The following is a 15,951-nucleotide window of genomic DNA, read 5'->3' as shown; positions in this document are numbered from 1 at the left end:
TGTATGTGCGTGTGTGTGTGTGTTATAGTGTGTGTTAAAGCCATTCTTACATCAGTGTTTGTTGTTTTTGTCTCATTTGAAGCACATTATACAGTACAGGGTCCCTACAGAGAGGAAATTAAATGGCTCCGCTTCTATTTGTTTTTATTTTCATCTTTTGCGTATGTGTGTGTGTGTGTGTGTGTGTGTGTGTGTGTACTAGTGTGCGTGAGTGCTGCCGATCTTCCTCACTGGTTCCCATGGTATCAGACCACCATGTTCCCAGTCCCCTCGGTATCAGCTGGCCTGTTGTGGTTCGATGATGCAGCTCAGGAATCTGTCACCCAGAGCGAAATGCATCGTGATGTTTACAATCAGGCCCACAAAATATGGTGGTGGTTTCTGAGGGGGGATAGCTCAGCAACTCGGGCCCTGGATCCGATTAACTGTGTGTTTGTGGGAGTGTGTGTGTGTGTGTGTGTGTGTGTTTGTTACCTACAGTGACCGTGTTGGAAGCAGTAGTCTCGTCACTGGGACCAAAGTCTGGTCCTAATGAGGCAAAACGTAATTTCTCAGGATAAAGTGTGAATTGAGGTTATAGTGAAAGTTAGGATTAGCAATGCCCTGTCTGTGTGTGTGTGTTAGTGTGTGTGTGTCTTTGTGTATGTGTGTGTGTGTGTGTGTGTGTTTGTGTGTCTTTGTGTGTGTCTGTCTGTCTGTGTGTGTGTATTTGTCTGTGTGTGTTCGTTTGTGTGTGTGTCTCTGTGTGTGTGTGTGTGTGTGTGTGTCTATCTGTGTTTGTGTGTGTGTGTATCTGTCTGTGTGTGTGTATCTGTGTGTCTTTGTATTTGTGTGTCTGTCTGTGTGTGTATCTGTGTGTGTGTTTATGTGTCTGTGTGTGTGTGTGTGTCTTTGTATGTGTGTGTGCGTGTGTATCTGTGTGTGTGGTTTGTGTTTGTCTTTGTGTGTGTTGTGTGTGTGTCTCTGTGTGTGTGTGTGTGTATGTGTGTTAAAGCCATTCTTACATCAGTGTGTGTTGTTTTTGTCCCATTTGAAGCACATTATACAGAACAGGGTCCCTACAGTGAGCAAATATATTTGTTTTTATTTTCATCTTTTCTGTATGTGTGTGTGTGTGTGTGTGTGTGTGTGTGTGTGTGTGTGTGTGTGTGTGTGTGTGTGTGTGTGTGTGTGTTAATGTAATGTAAGTAAACTCTACCCCTTCAGTTTATTTGCTCAGATACCCTCCTCTGGTTTTGTTCAGTAGCAGCGGTGGAAGATGGTTTCCTTTATGGAAGTTATTATATTATATAAGTTATATTATATTATATTTTTCCTTCTTTTACTTTTGAACACGTGAAGCATTAAAAATAACTTTAATTATGATAAACATTAAGAGTTTTTTGTAGTTTGGGTGGAAAAGGACTTAAGAATAAAATACTAAAATACTACCCAGTCTGCTTTCCTCCCTTCCTTCTTTCCTCCCTTCCTTCTTTCCTTCCTCCATCCCCCTTTCTTCCTTACTTCTGTCCTTCTTTCCTTCCTTCCTTCCTTCCTTCCTTCCTTCCTTCCTTCCTTTCCTTCCTCCCTTCCTCCTTCTCTCTTTCTATCCTCTCCCCTCCCTTCCTCCCTTCCTTCTTTCCTTTCCTCTTTTCCTTTCTCCCTTCCTTCCTTTCTTTCCTTCCTCCCTTCCTTCTTTCCTTTCCTCCCTTCCTTCCTCCCTCCTTCCTTCTTCCCTACTTTCCTTCCTTCTTCCTTCCTCCCTACTTTCCTTCCTTCTTCCTCCCTTCCGTCTGTCCTTCCTCCCTCCTTCTCTCTTTCTTTCCTTCCTCTCTTTCCTCCCTTCCTTCTTTCCTTCCTCCATCCCCCTTTCTTCCTTCCTTCTGTCCTTCTTTCCTTCCTTCCTTCCTTTCCTTCCTCCCTTCCTCCTTCTGTCTTTCTTTCCTCTCCTCTACCTTCCTTCTTTCCTCTGTCCTTCTTTCCTCTGTCCTTTCCTTCATTCCTCCCTTCCTCTTTTCCTTTCTCCCTTCCTCCCTTCCTCTTTTTCTCCCTTCCTTCCTCCCTTCCTCCTTCTCTCTTTCTTTCCTCTCCCCTACCTTCCTCCCTTGCTTATTTCCTCTGTCCTTCTTTCCTTCCTTCTTCCCTTCTTCCTCCCTTCCTCCCTTGACTCGAGGACAACAGGAGGGTTCTGCTGTGCCTCTATTTTGTGAACTCTTGCTTCTATTTCTAATTTCTTTTTTTCACATTACAATTAAATTATAAAATAAATCTGTTTGGCAGATGCGTTTGTTCAAAGTTACAAAGATTATTTTCCCACATACAATCCGACACAGTCTTTGTGAGGACATTTCTGGAAAGTCAGGAGAAAGTGAAAACATTTTTGAGGATTCTTCTTCATTTTTTTCATTTTTTTTTTTTAAAGCGGGAACATTTGGGACGGTGGCTAACTTCCAGGAAAGTGGTGACATTTGGAAATAGAAGACACTTGTGATGAGACATTTGGAGGGTGAGAAGCATTTTTTTTTTTTAAATGGGGACATTTGGGGTAAAGTGAGAACATTTTTGGGGAGTGAGGACAAAGCGAGGACCCTTTTGGAAAATGAGGTTAAACAGGGACACTTTGGAGAAGTGAGGACATTTTGGTAAAGTTGGGACATTTTTGGAATAGTAGGATCATGACAGAAAGTGAAGAAATAGTTTGAAATTGCATAGTCGGTACATTTCTGCACAGTGACTAAGGTTAAATGTTTGAGGGACAATTTTCGGGAAGAGAGACTATGTTTGAAAGTACCTTTTGGAAACCGAGCACCATGTACAACATTATTAATGATGATATGTAAATGAAAAAATAACTAATGTTTTAATATTTTTTAGGGAAGTTACAAGTTTGGGTTTTAAAGGACAGGTTCACAATTTTCCCAAGTGCGTTTTAACCCTCCTGTCGCCCCCCCCGGGTCAAATTGACCCCGTCTCTTTTGACTGTTCCTTCTTTCCTTCCTTCCTCCCTCCTCCTTCCATACTTCTTTCCTCCTGTCCTCCCTCCCTCCCTCCTTACTCCTTTCCTTCCTTCCTTCCTCCATTCCTTCTCTCCTTACTTCCTTACTTTTTTCCTCCATTCCTCCCTCCTTATTCCTTTCCTTCCTTCCTTCCTCCCTTCCTCCTGTCCTCCCTCCTTTCCTTCCTTCCTCCCTTCCTTCTTTCCTTACTTCCTTCCTCGTTTCCTCCCTCCCTCCTTACTCCTTTCATTCCTTCCTTCCTTCCTTCCTCTTTTCCTCCTTAATCATTTCCTTCCTTCCTTCCTTCTTTCCTCCCTTCCTCATCCCTTCCTCCTGTCCTTCCTTGACCTGAGGACAACAGCGAGGACAATTTGGAGAACAACGAGGACCCGTTTGCAAAGTGAGGACGTTTTGAAAGTAAAGAAAAGTGTTGAATAATGAGGAAAAAGTGAGGATTATTTTTGGAGAGTGAAGATATCTTAGGAAACTGATATGCTTTTGAGAAAGTTGGGACATTTCTTGAAAAAGTTGGAATATGGTGAGTATATTTTAAGAAAGCGGTGAAAACGACACTTTTAGAAAAGTGAGGAAAGAGTGAGGATACTTTGGGAAAGTTGAGACGTTGGACTGTTTTTGGAAACCGAAGATTTATGTGAGAAAGTGTTGTCCAGTCATTCCCTTAGTAGCACGTTGAGGGTTAAAGACATTCTTTAAAATTTGAATGTCAGCATTTTTGGTAAAGTGAGGAGCTGTTTGCAAAGTGAAGACATTTTAAGGGGTAGTTAGAATATTGTTGAAAGTGAGAATAGTTAAGAAAGTGTATGGAAAGAGTTTGGACATTAAGGACATTTGGAAAGTTCGGGGCAATTTATCCAGTCCTCATTTTTCTTAAACAGTGAAGTTTAAATTGGGTTTAGGTGAATGTTAGGAGTTAGAGGAATGAATTATGTGTGTGTTGGTGGTTGTGGTTTTGGTCACAGTGGTGCTGAGGGTTTCGAGAGTTCATCAGCATCAAAACTTTTTCATACTTTGGATTCGGTTCACGATGTCTCCTAATCATTTATTCAAAAAGTTATTCCACCCACAAGAAAGCAAAACAAGTTAAAACACTTTCAAATCACAACAGATGTTTTAAAGACAAAACAGCATCGAGGATCTTTTACCAACTGGCTGCTACTTTTAATAAAAGCTTGTTTACAGGACTGCATCTATTTTGGAGTCCTCTCAAAGTGTATGACCTCTTGTTTCAACCCACATTTGTATTGTTTTATATCCCCAATCCACTGATCCTAATAAAATTTGATTTTGAAAGTAATCAAATCAGTTTTATGTAATTGTTTATGAAGAACATAAAAAGGCCTAACAAGGGAAGGTCATAAATTAGCGTAATAATCACAGCTTCTTTTGTTTGGAACAATGACTCATTATTGCTTTGCACATCCACAAACACGACACATACTTGGATTTAATGTGATTGCAGCTTCAGCTGAGACTCGGCATTTCTCTGCCATAAATCTCTCTGCTCTGCTCTCAGCGGGGGCGGCTCACGTTCAGCGCTGCCAAAAAAAGAAAAGCCCCAAAATCCATGACTCCTGTTTTGTTTTGTACCCCTCGTTCTGTAAAGACTGTAAAGAAATCAGGTATAATAAGGGCGTGGCGAGCGAGCTGAGCGAGAGGTTGTATACAACACAAAAACTACCAGAAACTCCGGGGGAGATGGGGCACAGCGCTGTTCACGGTGCACCTATGCCAAAGACTGCTAATAGGCATTCTCTCCCTCCGCCTCGGCTTGATTGGGACCAGATGTGTGTGCGTTACACTCTGGGAAATGGCTGAGATGAGAGACAGCGAAGCCGCCAGAGCCACAATAAATTTGTGGAACGGCTAATGAATAAAACAACAGCAGATTAAATGTGCCATAGCTAAAAATAATTTGATTAAGAATCTGATTCTTCGGCCAAATTGTTCGAGGCCATGCTGGAGACAGCTGTATCTTTATTGGAGCTCTGGTGAACGAAACCACATATTTTCCCTCCTAATGAGCTTCTACGAAACTTCGATCAAGGTCTTTTTATGGGGTTTTCTGGGCAAAGCTTGTGGCCTGATGAATCAGTTGTCATCACATGTGATTGCCTGTTTAAACATCCCAAACTTTCTGACTCTGTTTAGTCAAGTTCAGCCGGGGTCAACCCAAAGTCAAAACACACCCCTGCTCAGCCAATAACCTGCCTTTATTAACAAGTGTCTCCAGCGCCTTGTCATTGTCAGTAATCACACATATCTCACACAAACATGTTCAAAAACACAACTGATTTATTACAATTAGTCATTTAAAATCCCTAAAACAAACATAGAAAGAAAAAGACGTAATAGTCCCAGTCAGGCAATATTGCTTAAAACAATAAGCTCACTGTGAATTCAGTACTAAGATTTAGGTTTAATACATGTTTAGTCTAGCTTAACACAAACACTGGATAAATTACAGCCTGGTATAAAAAACGGTTTTAGTCTTTATAGCTAATTTCTCCATTCATGATAACTGTACAGGGAGGTGAATTTCTTTATATAACTCACGCTTAAAATCATAATTAAGGGAATGACTGCTTTGAGTGACAGATGGGTGTCATCACAGGCAAGTCGCTGCCATGGTGACAACGTTGGTTAGGTAAACAAACATAATCCCAGAATTTTTTTTTTGTTAATGAACTTTGAATTTTGTTTTAATGGTTTTAAGCTTGTTTTTCTCCTCTCGTCCAAATATGGTCACTTCTGGCTCCAAAAATCCAAGATGGCGACAGTCAAAATGCAAACTCGAGGCTTCAAAATGGGATACCGTACACCAATGGGTGACGTCATGTTAACTATCTCCTTTTTTGGCTGAAGTACCTTAAAGTGCCTCCGATGGCCTTCAGATGCTCCAACTGACTCTCGTTCAAAAACAGACTCAACTTTTCTCTAGAAGTCAATGTTTTTTTGTTTAATGAGTCGTGCTCATGTGCTGGTCATCGGAAATGACTGTTCTGTTAATAAGACTTAAGACCCGTCCACACCAAGAACTATAGCAATAACTATAAATATATAGTACTAAAAATGGTTGTAACTGCAGTGGAGGGAGGAGTTCACACCAACAACTATAATGACATTGACAGTGTGGAACGATATCGTTGGATAACTTTCAGAGAAACACTGACAGCCAATCAGAATCCTTCCTATAAACCATACAGCAGCCTGACAGCCAATCAGAATCCTTCCTATAAACTATACAGCAGCCTGACAGCCAATCAGAATCCTTCCTATAAACCATACAGCAGCCTGACAGCCAATCAGAATCCTTCCTATAAACCATACAGCAGCCTGACAGCCAATCAGAATCCTTCCTATAAACCGTACAGCAGCCTGACAACCAATCAGAATCCTTCCTATAAACCATACAGCAGCTTGACAGCCAATCAGAATCCTTCCTATAAACCGTACAGCAGCCTAACAGCCAATCAGAATCCTTCCTATAAACCGTACAGCAGCTTGACAGCCAATCAGAATCCTTCCTATAAACCGTACAGCAGCTTGACAGCCAATCAGATGGGCCTTTAGGATGCGTTCCAGTACCTGTACCACTATAACTATTTAGTACACCAGATAAAAATGTAGTATGTCCCTATAATACAGAGTAGAGTATGTTGAAAGTACCAGGATGTCCCTCAACGTCTGGTCATATTTTGGAGTATGCAGGCCAGCAGCTGTTTACAGGATGTTATTGTTTAGAAGTGTGGATGCTCACATTGTTATAGTTCTTGGTGTGGACGAGCCTTTATAGTCGCTTTGATGGGAAGTGGTGTACTGGCCATCATGCATGCTGGGACAAACCCTGGAGCTGCATTGGTGAGCTGGTGGACCATCCAAAAAAATCAGTTTTTACTGGCCAATCACATCTAAGCCAGTCCAAGTGGCTAAGTCCAGGGCTGACTTCTGTTCCCAGTACATCCCTGCAGGTGGGCATTGATTGACAGTTGGCTCAACCTGCTGCTCAAACTGAATCAGACTATTGTTGCAATGTTTCACTAAGTTTAACGTTACTAGATTATGATTCCTGCCCTGTTAGTACAGTTGGAGCTGCTTTCTAACCTCTATTATTTCCCAGGCGGGGAGTTCTGGTCCTCTGCAATGAGGCCAACGGGGAAATAACTTAAAACTGCATTCTATCAAAAGGCCACCAGGGGGCGACCGTTTTGGTGTCAAAAGGACTTCCGTCTCTATACAAGTCAATGGAGAATTCACCAACTTCTCACTTGATTTCTAACCTCAGTAAACGTTTTCAAAATGTGTTTATGGTCTCAATCGCTAGTTTAAAGCCTTCTTCAATGCAGTATGATGTTCATTTGGGACATTTTGGCCTCCCTGATTTTATATGTGACGATAAAGCAGGGTATGCATTAGGGCGTGGCTACGTCGTGATTGACAGGTTGATTGGTTCACAGGTTCAGGAGGGCGCCTCATGCTCCTCCTGATGCCCATATAAGTAGAATCCCTGTTTTTATTTTACCCAGCATGCACCTGAAATTTTCAAGATGGCGCTGCTCAGATACGATACTATTGGCCTCCGAGCAGCAGTCCACAAACCAATGGGTGACGCCACGGATGTTACGTCCATTTCTTATATACAGTCTATGGTTACTAGACACCTTTACAAACACATTGGTGAAAACATTTCTTGGTAAGGAATTTATTCCCACATTTTCGCAATATGCCTTGACTATTATGACAAAAACTTAACAGAAGAAACCAAAGAGAGTTCATATTTACAGTTATTTTGAGGGCTTCCTCCTCTAGTGTCTCCATGTCGAGGTGTCTGTCTTATCTAACTACTCATACTTTTGATCTCAACACAAACTGACAGGCCAACTCCGCTCCCGACTTTCACCGATTAGCTCTGCTCGTTGCTCGCGGGTCTCGCAGCTGGGCCTTTTGCTCCCGGGACGAGTCCAAGTATCTGGACGTCAAAACCTGCCGAAGGGCCTGTTGAAAAGTCTGGTCCTCGTCCAAAGAGCTCAGCGGTGCGTACAAAAGGGACCGCACAAGCTTAGCGGCTGCCAGGGGAAGCAGAGCTGGGAGGCAGGTGAGACAGGGAGGCATTGTTTGGTCCTGGTTCTCCTCCCTACAGGTGGGACTTCTCAGAGCTCGAAGCACAGACCTCCGTTCAGATGGACGAGGGACACTCTCCAAGAACATTAAGAGGGCTTGGCGTGAGGTCGGCACGACACCGACGCAGAGCCAAGTCTGGAAGAAATGGTAATGAAGACGGAGGAGCTCAGGTATATACGGTCGATCTGAGGTTTGATAGGCTTCAGCTTTGGCAGGATAAAGTGATAGCTGTTAGTTTTCTGCAGGTTTTAAACTCCTTTTTTTCTCTTCTTTATTCCAATGATGATCCCTAAAAGGAGGGACAGAATCATAAATAAATTATTAAAAAGGTAAAAGAGAAGAAGAAAGAAACGTGAATAAAGTAAGTGAACTTGTCTTCCTCTCAACCTTAATTCTAACTTATTACCAAAGGTTTTACACATATTTTTTGGAAATTATGGTCAACTGGCTTCATTTAAATGACATTATACCTCATTTTTTAGTTATCCTGTTGTCCTCCCAGGTCAAAATCGACCCGAAGTCAACAAGGAGGTTAAAATTTTAAACACATTTTCCTTTACAGCTTCTTAATATTCTATCTTTTCCTTCTTTTCATACATTATTACAAATAACTGTTTTAAGACATAATAAATTATACACTTATATCCACTTATATACACAAATATCCTTCATGCCGAGTAATTTTTTTGTCTTTGAGTGTTAAATCTGAATTATTTTCTCAAAATATGAAAAAACCTGACAGTTCAAGTGAGAGATTTTCCACTTGTTTCCAGTACAGATCCATACATTGCTCTGGGTCAAAATCTAGTATTGAGTAAAGAAGCACAATCTGATACAGACTAATTCAAGATATCTTTTTCTCTTCTCACAGCTGCATTATGAAGGGATCTTCTAATGGTCAGTGTGAACAGGATGAATCATTACAGCAAGAGAAACACCATTAAAGCGATGGTTCGGTGTAATTTCGACCTAGCGTCATATGCACCGTGAGGTCTATCTAATCACTGCCTCAGCCCTTTTTTTTTATTTGGTGGCAAATTGGTGGAGTTAGAGCCATCAGCTGAATGGCTTAGTACAGGCGCTAACGGGACCAAAAGTGTATCTCGTAAATTACTCCACTAATAATGCCTGGGTTGTTATCAAACTTCTACAGTAGTACAAATAGAGTCTTTACTCATAAATCGATGCATTAGAAAGTTTGTAAGTACACCAGGAGTTTATTAAAATAAACACTTACCTGATGGCTTTTACTCTGCTGCTAAAGCTGTAGACATCTTGCGGGATCACTGAAATCCCGTGTGGTCGCGCGAGATCCTGCACAGATCTCTAGATGTGCTGTGCGGGATTTCGTGCGACCACACGGTATTGCATATGATGCTAGGTCGAAATTACGCTGAACCATCGCTTTAATGTTCATTTATACTCCTGACTGTTGGTTTAAAACAGACTTGGAAGAATTGTGAACCAGTCCTTTAAAACCCAAACTTATAAAAATAACAACGATGATAATCTTTCACTCACATCTTGTAACTTTAAACTTATTTAACGGAACATTTAAGAGAAAAATCAAAGCTCAGGAGCTTAAATCAATCAATTGATGAAAGGCTGCGAGGAGAGAACAGAGCCGTTGAGAGGAGAGAAGATAAAACAGATGGCTGAATCAAAGTAGTCGTTTCTATTTCTAGAGAAAACAGCGAGGGCAGAGAGAGAGAAACACACACAGGGAAACCAGGCAGGCTGATGCTGAGGGTGAGGAGAATCGGAGATAAAGGGAAACAGCGAGCATGATGTCAGGCCGCCGCTCAGCGCTGCAAACTGGCTGCAGATGGCGGGACGAGAGGTCAGGGATGGAAATTAAAGAACAAATTCGGAACAGCAGCGGAGGGAGAGGAGGCGCTCTGGCCGGGGGGACGAGGGGTCAGCGTGGACCCGGCGCACAGACTTTCTAAACAGCAATTATAAGTTCCTCCTGCTTCCAGCTCAAAGCCACGGTGAAGACCTGACCTCTAATCATCCTCAATTTCTCTCAGGGCTCTGATACACGTCTCCTCAGATTGGCTGTTTATTTTTCACGGCGTTTCCTGTTTGATGGAGCACCAAACGGGGCTGTGTGCCTTTATGGATAGCAGTAGAGGGCAAAGGTCATGTGCACACTCACCACACGTGTTAAATCATCCAGCGCCACGAGCAGTCAATCTTATAATCAAAACAAATGTATCTCTAAACATCCCATTTATTATACAGACAATTAAGGATTGTTATCATGATTAATTGATTAATTGTTTGGTCCATAAAATGTCAGAAAATGGAGAAAAATGTGAAGAACTGTTTCCTGAAGCCCAAGATAATGTCTTAAAATGTCTCAACCAACAGTCCACAAGCCAAAGATAATCATTTCACTGTCACAGAGAATAAAATAAACCAGAAAACAGTCACATGTGAAAAGCTGGAATTAGAGAATCTTTACTTTTCTTCTTAAAAAGGGTTCAAATAAATTAATCGGTTATCAAAATAGTTTGTGATAATTGCCAACTTCAGTTTTTCTATCAGTTTGGCATCACACATGGCTGTAAACACTACATTACTCATTAATCTCAGCCACATAGTGTTATTCCATCCACTTGTTTTTATGTGGATTTTCAGTACGCTTAACAAATCTGACTGGAAACGTCAAATTTGAGAAAAAAATGTTGTTATATATTATTACAAAATGATACGATACGATATACTTTATTGTCCCCTCTGGGATATTTGTCTTGGACTCAAGCTGATACAACACATAGAACATCCACATAATTGCATTTACCCCCACAGAGTATATATTGCACATACTGTATGACATATTGCACAACCCACAGATTGCATATCTCTCATATTGCACATATAAAAAGACCATTGCACGAAACCCCCAGCCTCATTCATCACACTTCATGCGTCAAAAGCATAGACTGTATATAAGAAATAGACGTAACATCCGTGACGTCACCCATTGGTTTGTGGACTGCTGCTCGGAGGCCAATAGTATTGGATCTGAGCAGCGCCATCTTGAAAATTTCAGGTGCATGCTGGGAAAAAAAAAAACATGGAATCTACTTATATGGGCATCAGGAGGAGCATGAGGCGCCCTCCTGAACCTGTGAACCAATCAACCTGTCAATCACCACTTAGCCACGCCCTAATGCATACCCTGCTTTATCGTCAAATATAAAATCAGGGAGGCCAAAATGTCCCAAATGAACATCATACTGCATTGAAGAAGGCTTTAAACTAGCGATTGAGACAATAAACCCATTTTGAAAACGTTTACTGAGGTTAGAAATCAAGTGAGAAGTTGGTGAATTCTCCATTGACTTGTATAGAGACGGAAGTCCTTTTGACACCAAAACGGTCGCCCCCTGGTGGCCTTTTGATAGAATGCAGCTTTAAGTTACTTCCGCGTTGGCATCATTTCAGAGGACCGGAACTCCCCGTCTGGTCAAAAGTGGTTTTCCTATTGTTTTAGGGCTGCAATAACACAAGTGACCACTGGGAAAAAATGGCTGCACCATATACATCCATGGGCTGAATCAGGGGTGTCTGTTCTGGCTTATCGAGAGGTCCAATCCGGATAATTGGATAACTCTGAAAAGTATGAAAATTGCAAAAAAGTTGGCAGGCTGGTTCTGGCCCACGGGCCTCATGTTTGACACCCCTGCTTTAGTGGGCAGAGCAGAGCTTTAACGTGTTAACAGTAGTCGACACTTTTTACATCGATTAACGGCACAAATTGAGCCATTAAAGTTGTATGTGAAGAAGTCGTCAAGTTGAGGTTTGAAAGTTTCCCACAATGAATCGTCCCTGTTTCACCAGCATACTACGTTCTGTATAAACTGGACTTCACATTGACGTCTTGTGTAAAAAAACCTTTTTGCAGAGAAGAAGAACTTTCTCCGGTTCTTCTCCACACGTGGACACGCAGCTCTCTGCCGCGTTGAACTTCTGAACCGAGCTCAGTTCATCGTCCGCCTCCTCCTCTCCTATCACCCCCCCCCCCACACACACACACACACACACCTCTAACCCTGATGTGCCTCCGCAGGTCATCGCAGTAATGAGCCATGTGGTCCCCTCTGGCTCTCACTAATCAGGGGGATTCGAGGCCCTCCCATCCTCGGCACACTCCCCCCTCCAAAACACAAAAAACCTAAAGTGGTTCCCTCTCTGCCATCTGGCCTCCATGCCTCGCCCCTGTCTCCACTCTGCCGGCGATTTATGCCCTCCTGAGGTGTTTCGCCTTTTAACTCGTGCATAATTGGCCCCCAGATGCAAAAAAGATGTGGAGGCCAGTTTTTATTAGTTGCCAAGCAGAGGTCATTGTTTCTAGCGTTGGCTCCGACTCCCCTGTAATGCCAAGGTTTGAAAAAAGAGTCGTTATGTCTTTACTATAACCAATTACTGAGGGGTAGATTAAAAGAAATGAGGAGTCAGTGTATAATTGTGCTTAAATGAAAATAATGATGGAATACAGAGAGATGAATGGAGGCAGTGTGTGTGTGTGTGTGTGTGTGTGTGTGTGTGTGTGTGTGTGTGTGTGTGTGTGTGTGTGTGTGTGTGCTGAATGACAGTAAAGACATAAAAGAATCATTTAGACTCAACCTGCAACATCCTGAAATACCTTCTGTCCTGTTTCCTGTCCGAATACTAACCCCCCCCCTAACCCTAACCCCCCCCCCCCCCCCCCCCTTCACCTCCACCTCCACCCACCAGACACGATACGCCTGCTGTCAATTTGTATGAGTTAATAGGTAATATTCACAAGAAAAGCACATGACATGACAGGAATAAGAAACTTTACAGCTTTCATGGGTAGCTGAAAAAGTCCGATTGAAGGTTCTGAAGGTTAAACGTGCAGCGAGTGATGAATAATAGACGAGGACCTGCTCTGAGGTCGAGTTCAGACCCACGTTGGCGGCGCTGCCTCATCAGTCACTTCAATGAGACGGCTGCAGTGTTGCAGTGTGGATGCTGGATGAAGACATTCATGATAGTTTGGCGGGTAAAAATGTTTAAATTGGCTCCAATTCTTATGCAAACAATGCAAAGCAACATAATCTGGATTAATGTTATAGATAATATACCGAAAACTTCTGTGCAGTATTTTGGCAGCTGATTAGCCTTTAACCTTTGTGTCGTCCTCCCGGGTAAAATTTTGACCCTGTCTGTTTTGACTGTTCCTTCTTTCCTCCCTTCCTCCCTCCCTTCCTTCCTTCTTCCTCCCTCCCTCCCTTCTTTCCTTCCTTCCTCCCTTCTTTCCTTTCCTCCCTTCCTCCCTCCTTTCCTTATGTCCTTCCTTCCTCCCTCCTTTCCTTCCTTCTTCCTCCCTTCCTCGTTTCTTTCCTTCTTCCTCCCTTCCTTACTCCCTCCTTTCCTTCCTTCTTCTTCCCTTCCTCATTTATTTCCTTCTTCCTCCCTTCCTTCCTCCCTCCTTTCTTTCCTTCTTCCTTCCTTTTTCATTCCTTCCTCCCTCCTTTCCTCCTTTCCTCCTTTCCTTCCTTCCTTCATTCCTCCCTTCCTTCCTTGACTCGAGGACAACAGGAGGGTTAAGTGAAGTTTTGTCTATTTAAGTTTAGTTTAGTTTAAATGAAATCTAGTTAAGTTTATGTTTAGTAAAGTAAAGTTTAGTTTAGTTTGGTTTAGTTTATAAATTGTAATATGTTGACAGGTGCATTAACTCAGAGTGTTGTAGGTCAGACTTTCAGTATTTATGTTAACAGGTTTGGCTCATTTTCTGACACGAGTTTATAAGCATTAATGAATGACTTTATAGACTTTATAGACCATTAATAAGAATAACTGAGCGGTTGCCAGGCAGTGGAAAATCACTCTCAGGCAACATGTTTAACTCTTTAGTTCATCAGTAATCCCCTGTTTCTTACCTCTTACTTTCTAAGGCAAGTCTTTAGGTATAATATCAGTTCTCAACATGATAATCCATCAAGTCTGCAGCTGTAAATATTAATAATCTGTTCATCAATGGATTTTGGTCTATAAAGCATTGGTAAGGGATGAATGAACCATTAATAAAGCCATTAACCCTCCTGTTGTCCTCGAGTCAAGGAAGGAAGGGAGGAAGAAGGAAGGAAAGGAGGAAGGAAGGGAGGAAGAAGGAAGGGAGGAAGAAGGAGGGAGGGAGGAAGGAAAGGAGGGAGGGAGGAAGGAAGGAAGGAAGGAAGGGAGGAAAGGAAAGAAGGAAGGGAGGAAGGAAAGAAAGACAAAGGAAGGAAGGAAGTTAGGAGGGACGGAGAAAGGAAAAGAGGAAGGGAGGAAGGTAGGGGGGATGAAAGAAAGAGAGAAGTTGGGAGGGAGGGAGGGAGGGAAGGAGGAAGGACATGAAGGAAGGAAGGACAGAAGGAAGGAAGGAGAGAGGGAGGGAGGAAGGAAGGACAGAAGGAAGGAAGAAAGGGGGATGGAAGAAGGAAGGGAGGAAGGACAGACGGAAAGAAAGAAGGAACAGTCAAAACAGACGGGGTCAATTTGACCCAGGAGGACAACATGAAGGTTATTTAATGTGTATAAACAGAGGCTTATCAGAAAGTAGAAGGCTTCTGATTTTAACATTTGAAAACATGCTGGCAACATAAACATAGGAATAAGTATATTACACTATAATTATAATATAAAGATGTATATGTATCATGTTCCTCTCTGTATCATACAGACAGATGAAATAAGCCAGACTCAGACATGTGTGTGTTTATCCGTCCACTTTGCAGGACAGCTACTTAAATTTCATGCTGCTTTCACACAAAGTAGTTCTTTAATTAACCTTTGACCTCTGTGACCTCACATGCTGTCAGCTCCCTTTACAGATGCACATGTAGCAGCTGCTGATATATGAGTCAAAACTGAGTACTTTTACTTTTAAAACTGTACTTACTGCACTCAACAATATTAAAATACTCCATTACAATTACAAGTACTGCAGGAAAAATGCTTATACAGTAAAAGTACTGCAGTATTATGAGTGATGTAGTATGCAGTATTACAGTAAAAGTACTGCAGTATTATGAGCGATGTAGTATGCGGTATTACAGTAAAAGTACTGCAGTATTATGAGTGATGTAGTATGCGGTATTACAGTAAAAGTACTGCAGTATTATGAGTGATGTAGTATGCAGCATTACAGTAAAAGTACTGCAGTATTATGAGCGATGTAGTATGCAGTATTACTGTAAAAGTACTGCAGTATTACGAGCGATGTAGTATGCAGTATTACAGTAAAAGTACTGCAGTATTACGAGTGATGTAGTATGCAGTACTACAGTAAAAGTACTGCTGTATTATGAGGGATGTAGTATGCAGTATTACAGTAAAAGTACTGCAGTATTATAGTGATGTAGTATGCAGTATTACAGTAAAAGTACTGCAGTATTATGAGCGATGTAGTATGCAGTATTACAGTAAAAGTACTGCAGTATTATGAGTGATGTAGTTAAAGTATTACAGTAAAAGTACTGTACTATTTACAGTAATCTTTTAATAGTGTGTGTGGACTATGGACAGAATTTACAGACATTACAAATGAGTAATGTAATATTTAACTTGACAGATTTCCATCTAAGCTTATCTGGTTAAATATCATAAAATCAAAGAATAAGAAGTTATCCATTGAGCGGGTCTGTAGCACCCGATAAACATGCCTTCTTTATAATCACTAAATAATTCGGAAAATATCATAAATAACACAGACTATAATTCGCAGTATAAGAATATATATGTGTTAAGATAGTGAATTGAATTATAATCGTATTTCTTTTAGCTTTAATAGCCGTCTGTGATTTTTCTTTTTCTTTTTAAT

Source organism: Scomber scombrus, chromosome 8, assembly GCF_963691925.1.
Source record: "Scomber scombrus chromosome 8, fScoSco1.1, whole genome shotgun sequence".
Taxonomy (NCBI): Eukaryota; Metazoa; Chordata; class Actinopteri; order Scombriformes; family Scombridae; genus Scomber; species Scomber scombrus.
The sequence above is the reverse complement of the archived record's forward strand: the minus strand, read 5'-3'. Positions refer to the sequence as shown.